Consider the following 12,756-nt stretch of genomic DNA (forward strand, 5'->3'; position numbering starts at 1 on the left):
GCCATGAAATGCAATGTGTTTGTCAGTGAGCCTGACACTAACCGCTAACTTTCATCAAAAAGGCGTCTACAAAACAAGACAAGGGGGTTTTTTTCCTGCATTTTTTGACAGTGGATCAGTTTGAAATATTGCAGGACGTAATGGAAAAGTCAGGAGCAGCCAAAATAAGCTGATAGATGAAGATCTGCAGGCGACAGGCTGAACAACTTCTCAGCCAGGTAACCAACTACTTTCACTTTTGCTGTTTGCAGACTCATGCTGTGTGCAGCATGAAATCCGATCACGAGTTGCTTACAGAATGATGGGAAAAGGTCGATTATTGCCTTCTTTATTTAAACGACAATAGTTTGTTTTGCTGCTGTCATTATTCTGGGACCTGTTGTATTAAACATCATTTCCTGTTACCACATGTAAATAAGGGTGTCGCCAAATCGACCGGGGATGAAATCCCCCGTTTGGGAATTTGCATTGGTTAGATAACACACATTTATGTCTGTGTATGCAAAAAATATTTCACAGTTCTGTGATTTCTTCATGTGTTAAATTGGGGTTCAGTGCTGTATGTTTGAACGGGTGGTTCCGTTTAGCTTTCCTTTCAGACGTTCACACACACGTCCTTGATAGCTTTGTTCAGTCATCTTTCCCCCTGTGATTTTATTATTCCTCCGTCCCTTCCATTTTCTCAGCCTTCAACTTAAATCACATCAGATCTGCTTCTTCAAAATACTAAACAAATACTGGCATCCACAGAAATAAAAACCTACACCTGTTTGGTGTTACTGTTAAAGGATGATGCTGTTATCAAGGCCACTCCTGCACCATTGTTTTTTATCTGATGGACAATTTTTCAGCTTCATTTCAAGGACTCAATGGGCCTTTCGTAAACAGTTAAATAAACCTCCCCCTTCATAAATCAAAAATGTTAGAGCGGATGATCTTCTATTCAGTTTTTCATTCAGGAGGCTTCACAGTAGCTCTTTCAGCAGATAACATTATTCAACACAACATGGATCCTCCTCAATTTACAGATTCACAAATATCAGTCAGACAATATTTAGCTTGTGTTATCCAAAAAGAATAGAGGGCATCAATACAATTAACACTAGCTTTTTGTTTGTCAAGGTTAAATAAGTAGCCAGACTGTTATGCTCAAGGAGTAATGAAATCATATATTTGGGCTCATGAAGCAGTAAACACTAATCAACTACGGTGCATTTCCCTGATCACGGTCAGCAATGAAGATACGCATCATTTATTTTATTACAGAGGAGAAGTAGAGCTGTGTTTTTGCACTGCGGGCTCTGTGCCTTTTTGTTCAGAATACTAACACGCTTTATATGCATGATTATATCCAACTGGAAAAACCCACCTGTCTTCACTTTCAATCAACGTCCATCTTATTTCCTCCATCACCTATCACCCACATCATCGCTGTTTCTCATTTTCTCCCTCATCCACGTCTCTGCTTCTCTTCAGCTCTCGCCATGTCGTCAAACTCAACAGGAAGATACAGCAGCTCCACTGTCATCAACACTGTCTTACGTCTTCCCAAAACTTGGGCCTCTGCAGCTTTGAGGGTCTCTCCCGCAGACAGCTGGGGAATCTTTTTTTGAGTCTATCATAAAACTCGCTGATGTAGGGATGAACCTGTGGTGTATATGCACAGCAGGGCTGAGTCTACAAAGTGAATTCTTAAAGCTCTGTTGCTGAGAGGGGAACAGACAGGAACTGCTGTCCTCGCCTGAAAGGGGAGCACCGCACGCAGTGAGGAAACTTTATTCATTTAAGAAAGTGAGAATGAGGAGAAGGTTAGAGGAGGACTCACGCTGACATGAGGAGGAGAGTGTTCTTGGACTGAGTACACGGTGAGAGCCTTGAGGTTTGGACGAAGTGAGGACAAGGTCTTTGCTTTTTGTGACGATTACAAATAACCTGTTTATGTGTGTGATGCTGCCTGGTGGGAAGGTATTTTTCTACTGCTGTCAGAGAGAGCAGTGCCTGCAGCGATACTATAGAAGACTTCAGTTTGTTTTCCTGAGGGAGAGGGAGGCTGTGTTGGTCTCAGCATCATGGGAATACCTGTACTTTGTTCCAGGGTCATATGTTCAGCAAGAGAAGGCAGAGGACACTGCAAACATGCAGCTGCTGTCCAAAAAGCACCAACTTATAAAGGATGGGGTTAAAAACAAACTAGAAGCACGGAATATATTCATCAACTATAGAAGGAATTCATACTGCATTCAGCACGTAAACCATTCAAAGCCTTACACAATACATTCCCTATATACACATATACACTATAGCCTACTAGCTATGTTATGCAAGGTCTGTTTACTGCCCTTGAGCTCGAAAATATTTGAATAACTTGCACCTTTCAACATATAATAGCATGAATCATAGACAGAGTCTACAGCCACGCTCGCGGCTGTGTGAGGATGTTGCACAGTGGTGCTTTGAGCAAATTGCTAACGCTAGCATGTTGACATGACACAATCGCAATGACATTACTAACGTACTGATGCTAAGCAGCTGTAATGCTTATGATGGTCATCATCTTAGTTAAGCATGTTAGCATGCTAACGTTGGCTATTTAGCACTGAACAAAGTTATAAACCAAAGCTAGCGTATTATTCTTTCTTCTTTTGCCCCAAGCGACTTTGAGGTCTCGAAAAGCGCTATATAAATTCAATTTATTGTTACTATTATTATTATTAGATGAAGAATCAGGGGATCACCAAACATATTACAATTAATCCTGAGGGGGAAAAGATGTGTTGAGCATTTCACTTTCACAGCTAGAAATGTCAATAGTGGCGTTAGAGGAAAAAGTCAGGGTATCACCAAAGTAATTAGAATTCATCATTTGGGAAACATCGAAGTTTGTACAACATTTCATGGAAACCTGTCGAGAAGTTGTTGAGATGTTTCAGTCTGGACCAAAGTTATGATGACTGCATCTCATTAAGGTCACTGAGAACAGCAGAGGCCAAACGCTTGGACAGGATGAAGCTCATAAGCCTACAAGCAAGTAAGTAAACTCATTGAGCTATACATCTGCCCTTCAGGACGTTAAAGCATAAGACAAATGTAACACACTGCAGCACATGTTTAGGTCGCTATTTAAAGATACTGCACAGAGTTTTTAAGTGGTTATGAAACTCAACTTAGTAATGATGCTTCTATATGACCTACATAAGCAAACAAGACCATTAGTGAGAAGATTGGCTATTTCTATATGATTATTCTCAATGCCGTGGCTCTGATTCCCTGCAAAATCAGACAAAACGATTTACACCACGCAGAACGGAAGAGCCTTTGTTTACATTTTCACAGCAAAACTTTGCAGTGAGTAGTACGTTAGCCAGTTCAAAGGAAGCCCGAAGATCATTTTGTTTTTCACATTATATTTTGTGTTCATGGTTGATACTGGGGCAGGATCAGCAGCCAACACAAAAAGAAAATAATTGACCGAAGACAATATTAAAAAGCTAAAAGGGGCATTGATAGGGCACAGGGCGAAAACAGGATTTAACCTTCATCGGTCAATCAACAGATGGAAAGAATAGAAGGATTTGAAAGGATTCAAAAGCGATCGTGAATTGGCTTTCTTTCTCCGGGACTGGTATGTGTAATATGTCTATTTTTATTGGTTTCTTTCTATAAATGTATCACAATGTCAAAGTCATACTGGAAGGGTTTATGTATGTCCTGTCCCTCTGTGTCTTACATGAGGTTTCATGTGAGACCATTAACCCCTGATGTCCTATGTGTTATGTAACCTCTGCATGATTTACCACTGTAGAAAGAACTATGGACTATAAATCAAGGTAATTCATTTTCACATCATGACACACTTGTGTTTCTAGCCAGTCCATTCGACTTCTTATGGCGTATTCCTGCCAAACCATCAATATTGACAAACTGTATAAATAGTTGTAGGTTATATAAAAAAAAAAAAGGATCAAAAATGTTGAGTCACAAAAATTCAAAAGTAATCAAGCTCTCTTTCCACTTATGTTTTAAAGGGTATTTTCAAATGAGACAGCATTACTAGGCTGGCCGGAGGATGCCAACAAATGTCGTAAATGTGCTGACTGACAGACACTCAGCAGATTCTGTGTTTCCTCGTAGAAACGAGCTGAGCGTCTAAACTGTGCCCGTCTTCTGAATAATGTTTTCCCAGCCTTTGCAGGGTCAGAACACACAGTCAGGGAATATCTCAGGACTTTGTCTGTGTCTGACACCTGAGCAAAGACACATTCAAGTGCGTCACAGGTGTTTCCAAACATTACCACAGCTGTAGTCATGTTATAAACACATAGAATCTCCCATGGTGTTGTATTCACAGTTATCACACTATATTCTGTAGATTCTTTCTGATCTGCATGTCTTTGAACTGTGAAAGACAAACCCATTCAACAACTTCCATTTGTTACAGCTCATAATGCAGGAAAACCTTAATAATGTATAACCATCAAAAGTATATTTTATGTTTTAATTGATGTCTGTTTCTAAAGCATGAAATTTGATTTCTGTCCTGCGCTGATCCAATAACTTTCACATTACAGTGTTTGCCCTTTAAGAACGCTGTAATTCAAAAGACTCGTTCCATTACATTTGTACATTTACTCCTTCAAGACTTTTTAAGCAAGTTAGAATATGTAAGTTAGAACACACCTGAAAGTACATTTCCGTCATCTTAATTTAATTTCCATATTTGAAAATCCATCGCAGTTGTCAAGATGAAAATGGAAACTTCACTGACATACAGAATAATTCATCACAATTCAATTTTCAGATAAAACATTTAAACTGATCTAGGCGCTTACCGCGTTTACCACCTTAGCTAAGTGTGTTAGCGGGCTATCAGTTAGCACTTAACACAAAGTACAGCTGAGGCTGATGGGAACACCATTAGCTTTGTAAACAAATGTCATGGCAATCCATCCACTAGTTGTTGAGATATTTCAGTCATAACAACAAGTGTAAACCTGCAGCTGGCACTAGGGGAAACATTAGAGGATCACCAAACTCATTAGCATGGCTAATAAAAATAAAAACATACTCAATACATTATGCATGTTTCTGAAATTGCACATGAGCTTCTGAGTAGAGACTCAGCATCTCATCTAGTTTGTGTTTAATAAGCTGCACTAAATTATAATGAAAGGCTTGTTAAGATTTGCTAGTTCAATTTCACCATAAAACCACAGTAAATGTTCACTGTGGGCAAAGTGCACTGGGTTTAAATGATCTCACTGTTATGACATTTAAGCGTTTTATATTTGTAGCCACATTACAGCCTGCATTGTTGTGCAATTCATCCCAGTTGACCAACCGCGGAGAAAGCAGAGGGCATATAGGGACTGAAGCTTGAGTAGGTGTTTCTCCTCAGGCAGTGCGTTTCATGTTGGCTGGAATTCCCTCTTCTCAACAGATTACAGTTTTGTAGAAGCACATATTTTCTTCCGGCGGGTTACCCCCAGCAGATACTCATTATACGCAAAGAGCGGGGCAACGCTGTTGGATTAGCCCTAATCTGGGAAATACGACTGGATTCAGCCCACATGCTAAAAGAACACGACAGAAGGAAATCTACAGCAGCGATACACAGACATGGCCTGTGGCTAGTGGAGTCTTTGTATGGAAGAATACACTTTAATACTTCACTGCACCGCAGCAAAAGCGCTGCTAACACTCCACCTACACATGCTTTGCATATACTGCAAAAACATCATCCAAGGACTACTATCACAGGAGACAACAGAATACAACACACTTTAAGAAGGTTGTAATGCTGCAGAAGACACTGGAACATGGATTTACATCAAAAACACATCAAGAAAAGGAGAGAGAAAAGTGGAAAATGTTATGACTCTGTATGCACAGTAGTTTCAATTAACTCATTAAAACATCCACTCTCGTCATTATTGCCGATGAAATTAGTTGATTTTAATGGATTAATTATTACAAAACACTTTTTTATTTCTTTACAATTCATTAACTCTAACTATCCGTTCTGGAAAGAGTATCACATATGAATAATAAACTAATGAGGTACCTGAAGTACATTTAAAACCCTGAAGCACTTGAAGTGATTTTGCTTCTTTGCATTCAACAGCTGAGACCGATACAACTTTCCCACATCTATGAAAGCAGCCTCTGCTAAATTATTCACTGCCCCGACGGCATCTTTGGTTTTCTTTCGTCTTATTCCGTGTAGTTCACAGCTTGTTGTCCTTGGATGATCTCAGGTAACATTTAGTGAAAAACAGCAGAGCTCTCAAAGGCAGCCTCCCTGAAGGACGTTGTGTAAGACTGCAACAAACTGCTGCAGCATCACTGTAGCTTGTCAGTAGTGATCACCGTCGCTCCGTTACAGCGCTGACATGTACGCACATAGTGATGCACAGGAAGAAAAACTAACTACATCTCCAGTGGCTTGCCCCCGAACCTAGTCAGTACTATTCCGCCATTTTATATTACATTATGACCAACCAGGGTTGAGGAACTCTGAATGAGAAAAACAAGAGATAAGATTATTTCTGTGAGCTTTTTGCACGTCTTAAGTGAACTGATATTGCCTCTATTGTAGATGTGGCCATTTCTTTAGCATCAGAACAAATAAAGCAAATGTACTTTTGCTGCATATTGATCCATGACTGTTGTGCTGCCCCACAGCAATAAACCCTATAAGCTCTTATTAAACGAAGGATCAAACCATGTGCTCATGTCAGTGGAAGTATCGGTTAGTCAACGGCATTGCCTGCAAGTGAAATGACGCTTTAGTGAGAAACAATTATTCTAAAGACATCCTGAAAGCATTTATGTTTTAAGTATGCTCCCCAATGAGAACGCCATGACAAATCTGAGGATGAGTGCTTGTCAACTTGGGGCAGGTCATCCAAACTGACAGGACTGTGGCTGCAGTAGCAGATATTTTTATCAGTGAGTCGTGATAAAAGGACATGCTTTTGGGTAAGTGTCTCTTTCAGTTCAAGGGCTCCCAAATCGAGAGGATTCATTCAAACCATTCAAATGTAACACAAAAATACAAGATGTATGGTTCTCCAAATATCTAGGTGGGGGAAAGTGTTTTCCATGCTGAACAAGTCTTGATGATTGAATTCAGGCATGCACTGTGTTTTCTGATAATCAGTGACACCACTGACTCTGATGCTGCTATAGAAAAATAAACGGTTTCAATAATAATTTATTCTGCTTGTATACACATTTATTAGTCTGGCCAAAGAGTGTGGATTAAACTATCATGCAGAATGCTCTCCCTCAGGCCAAACAGTTTGACAACCTTGTCTCTGGTGCTCATGCATCATTCATGACCTGTCGGTTTAAATGAGTTCTCAGAGTTATGATGGATCCAAGGTTGTTCTGTATTGTTTGGTTACGGTCCAGCATATTTGTTTTACTACATTGACTACAGCTAGAATTATGTAAAGCATTGCTAAATTGACATTTATCTTTAGATATTACAATCTTTTCAAAAACTCAAATGATTCGACGAGTGAAAACATCCTCTGATGAGATTCTTTCTGTTTTCCTCCAGAAACGTGTTAATTCACTCGAGAGACTACGGGCAACACATCGTTATTCCATTGACTGCTCCATTTTGAGAATCTTCTAAAATGTTCTTATTTCAGAATAGTGGAAAAAACATCCAAAATACACATGTAGGTGGTTATTTTGTTACACTTTCTCTATTTGCGTCTGTAGATTTCTCTTGAATAAAGAAAACAGCGTTAGATAATGCCTCATTTGCATATTTAAACATAGCATTTCAGAAAACTACTAATACAAAAAATAATTGTCTTAATGTCCCCAGCTGGGGATGCTTCATAGTGATATCTAGGAGTTAACATTGTTACCCTGTTCACCTGTAGTGTGTCTCCTCTTAACAATTTCACAGGTTGCCTGGCAACCTCACAGAGATGACAAGACAAGTCCAGCATATTTATATACATATACAAATATCACAACGTGTCATTTTAGCATTGCGGTTTCTGTACGAATCACACAAATAAGATACAACATGTCAGCGATGTTTAGATTTATCTTTGGACAGAGCCATGGTAGCTGTTTGTCGCTGTCGTCTGAATGCTGGCTATAGCCTCATATTTAGCGTACATACATGATAATTGCTTCAATCTTCTCATGTAACTCTTGGCAAGAAAGCAAATATGCAAATTTCACAAAATGTCTATTGTATTCCTTTCAATAATGCGTTCCTATTGAATACTACACCATTAGAGTTAGAGAAGGTGATCCTTTCCTTTTCCACTTTACTGAAAACACATCTTATCTTGAAGTTGTTTAAATTACACATTAGAAATGTGAATGTGCTGATGTGTGCTGCTGCTCCTTTATCCACATACTGCACACTTCCTATGAGCTTAACAAGGCAAAACAATTGTGTTATAGTTTTAGGTCATACCATCAGTTTTGTAAGCATACTTTTTCCCTAAATTTGCATACAAGTACTTCAAAAACTAAAATGTCCTTATTTGGACAAAGCTTATGAGTCAATGTATTCACTGCAGTCTTAATAATGCAAAAGAATAAGAAGTAGAAGAAGAGGGGGAGGAGGAGGAGGAGATCTGGCTACATAAACTGGTCTATGTTGCATTAGTAGGACTGTCCATTGCCTACACAGTGAAGTGCTCTAACATTAGCCTCTGTCTGAGCAGCATCACACTGGTTGAGTGAGTCACAGCAGAGGGAGGATAGGTGGCTATAATAAACGCTGTAATAAGAAACACACTGTCACATTGACATTTGATCAAATTAAAAGATCATCTCTGGAAACAATTCTGGTCTGAGCAGATTCATGCTGCTGCAACTTTAGACAAGAGAAGTGAAAGAGGGACGTCTTTAAAAATGCATCATTTGGCTTTCATAGACAGGCAACATGTACTGTAACTAAATGATAGACTGTTTATAAGAAGTGGATCTCGTCACCGAGACGTCACCGATTGGTTTGTGGACTACGGTTTTGAAGCATCGAGTTTGGAGATGTGGATTTTGGCCGTCACCATCTTGTTTTTTTTGCGTGGAGCTAAGTGTAACCGAGCGCTGAAAAGGTCATTGTTAAGGCAACCAAAATGTTATGTTACTTCAATGAAGTGAAAACACAGATAACACCCAGACCCTGTCGCTGTGAGTGCGACATGTTAAATAATAATCACTAAAAGTTACAGAAATTAAAATTAATTAATTTTACACTCCTGTAATTAATTCAGTAAATGATTTGGAAATAAAGATATGAAATGATCTGTTCTCACTATCTGCCCTGTCACCTTATCCAAAAATGATTTAACAACATGCACTTGGTTTGACTTCTCCCTGATTGTTCAGCCGGGCCAGCGGCTCTGTATCCGCTGTCTCTTCCTGCCCTGACCTCAGTCTTAATGGATATAACCTTCCCATTTCTGCATTTCTGCACACAATCTGTCCTGGCCCAGGGCAAGGTGTCACATCAATACATCCTGCAGCTTCAGCCAGCCACAAATTGGTGAGATAATAAACACAACAGCACAGTGAAGTGCTCTTTGTCGCAATCAATTCAATCAAGTTGTAATGACTGGAAATAGTTTGCTGCAATGTATCATTGTGTACAGGTTTGTTTGTTTTTTAATGTTCATAGCTACTATGCAAGCATCAAAGTGAAGATTCAGCGTCTCTGGCCAAGGGGAAGTTGGAGAACAGCCATATATTAGTAGAGAGGGATTGGGAAAGAGAAAATGAAAGCTTGGTGAGAATTGATTTTTCCATACTGGAGAACAAACAGGAGCCACACACACACACACACACACACACACACACACACACACACACACACACACACACACACACACACACACACACACACTGCTGGACTACAGCCTTCCACCTATTGATCCACACTGCCAATAACACAGTCATTTGCCATCAGGGGATTTGTAACAATCATTATATACTGACCCAGCTGGAGGACAGCAGTGTTGTCCTGCTTTACTCCATTCAGGATCCGCACAACAAACACAACAAATACAACAAATGAGCTTTGAGCAAAAACGAATTCCTCTCATTTATAAAACAGATTATTTTTACAATTTGTTTCACACAAAAGTGGAAGTTTTGTAGACAATCCCAAAGCTCACGAGCAATAAGCAGATTTAAAATCTTAACACTTGCTAATCTCATCAGAATTAACAATGTGAGCTGTAGGAAAGCACAACAGTGACTAACCTGTCATTCTTGCTAGAATAGAAATGTGTCAAATCATAATCATCACATCCATTTGTTACATCAATACCTGCCAGGCAAGCAGGGCATTATGCAATCCAGACGACTAAATAAGAATAATGGAGTTTGGTGCATTTTCAAGCAATGTCTTACTCACAAACTGGCCTGGCTGCTCCGCACAATGAGCTGCTCGCTGGTCTTTTAGGAAGCATCTAGCTTAGCTTGCATCAGCTTATCTCGACAACTTTAATCCTCCTGATTATCTTCTTTTTATTCTTATCCTTTAGGAAGAAAAACTTTAAGCTTCTTTCAAAAACAATGGATTCAGGTTTACTCAAAAAAGCCAAAGAACGCTGGCTATGGTCTGAATCTTTAATAGGTGCACGATCCAAAAATATATGGTAATAGTTTTTGTAATTCAACAGGCCTCTATCTGTTTATCTCTACAGGGCTCCTCGTGTGGCAGGAACGCATCTTTGTGGTTTTATTTAGGGCTGTGGCAATAATTCAATATGATAATTTATCATCTTTCAATGGATCCTATCGTGATGAAGTCCTTTATCAAGATATCGTGATAAACAATTACGTACATTTACCATGTGCGTTGTATTATCAATTTAGAGGACGTAATGGTATAGTTTCTCAGAAATTCTGATGTGAAATATTTTCTGTGCATATTTTCAGGCCTTAGAAGATTGTGGTTTTGTTGTTACATCACATTTCATACTACCACTCAGTTTAATGCAAATAACAAACTGGACTCAGCTTTATTGTTCAACTCATACGCCTACACCCAAGGATTCTGATCATGGGAATACCACAGTGTAGTTAAATCAAATGATTGTCTTAATCTGATTACTCTGTATTTGCGTGCATGCATGTAAACATAGTCAGTGTATAGCTGGAAATATTTTATTACATTGTTTCTGTATTATTTCACTTGAAACTGTTTGTTTTCCACAAACGTTCTTAATAATATTAGAAAATGCTCACTACTTTTCATTTGTCAAATAATTAACCCCCACAGGAATGTACAAAAATAGGCTTTAGCATTTGGTTATGGAGATATGAAATGACCTATATTGTTATAGAAGATTCTGGCCATATTGCCCAGCCCTAGTTTCATACAATAATCTGTTGGAAAATGGGATAACAATAAATCCAAAAGCGTAGCATTAGAAGCATTATCCTGTAGAATAAATGCATAGGACCAAAGACAACCCAAGGGTTGAAGATGACTGTAGGGGAAACAGCTAATTGACACAAGAAATGTTTCGGTGGATGAGTAATTTTACATAATGGCTTACTTTTGGCCTTCTTGAAATGAAAAACAAGTAGGACAGTTTGTGCTTCATGCCTGATCTTGACAAGCCAAGCATCTAATATTCATCTCTTCCTCAGTGACAACTACTGAAGTGCCCTTGAGCTGAGCACTGACCCCACAACCGTCCCAGTGTAATCACTCAGCATCCGACAGTGCAAGGCTGTGGTCGAACTACGTCAAGGTGTGAGCGTGTAAACCTGCATCTCACTGCAACTTCCCACCAAGGCTGCTGCATCCTCCCCGCTACACTCTCCAACAACTACATCACCTCAACAGCATTTTGCAGGTTTATCATAAAGCAGAGCCCTTGATGTACGAGGAGGACTTGTGTTCAATTTTCCTTTATTTTTTGGGCTTTTTCTCACTTCATTAGGTTACACAGACGTCTCTATGGCAGCTGACAGAGTTTGGAGAGCCGCAGCTGATCGCTGAGCGTGAAGTGCGAAGTGCAGTTGGTGGGAAGAAGGATAACAAATTAATTCTCCAGGCAGAGCTTGGTGCCCTACATGGCAGAGGAGTGACTGGTAGACCAATTATGAAGCCATCTCACACTCCACAGCCCTTCCTATCAAATCCATCACGTTTGTTGAGATGACTACATGGATTATAGCATGTTACAGTTGATGCAGTCGGCTATTTATACATCAAAAGGTGTAGTAAGAAGAAGTATACCACTGTGCTGCTGGTATAACTTTATGTGATATTTAAAATCATTATCAAGGGGATTCACAAGCCTGATTTGGACCCAAACATACCTAAAGATGGCTACTAATCTGCATTATATTTGACTAGTGGTTACAAATGAAGGTTAGGAAGAACATAAGGCTAATTATCAAGGTGCAGATGTTACTTTAGGGACATTTAATTGTCCAATTTACTGTGGAGAGACGTGAACATTTAAAGAGAAAGACAAGATCAAATGCAACAACTTGCTTGATACAGCCAACATGACCCGTAGCTAGCTACCGCCATAATACACAATGTAACTGGCAACCATCACCTGATGTCACAGCCAGATACGACAACAACCAGAATAACAATGTTTGTTTTCCCTGCAGTCATCTAAAGTGCTGCTCATCAGCGTCTCTGGAATTACTGAATTACTCAGTTTACAAAATCACCGTGTTTGGCCAATTACAGGCCATCATGCTCCATCATCCAGCTGGTGAGATTGGATGGCATGACTGAGGAGG

General features: G+C 39.4%; 1 protein-coding gene across 6 annotated transcripts in view; it reads right to left on the reverse strand.

The window, feature by feature from the left end:
• LOC115019253 (glutamate receptor 3-like) overlaps nt 1-12,756 on the reverse strand; it is a 66,019-nt gene that overhangs the window by 51,690 nt on the left and 1,573 nt on the right. The gene's annotated exons all lie outside the window — the stretch shown is intronic.

The sequence above is a fragment of the Cottoperca gobio genome, chromosome 14 (assembly GCF_900634415.1).
Source record: "Cottoperca gobio chromosome 14, fCotGob3.1, whole genome shotgun sequence".
Classification (NCBI taxonomy): Eukaryota; Metazoa; Chordata; class Actinopteri; order Perciformes; family Bovichtidae; genus Cottoperca; species Cottoperca gobio.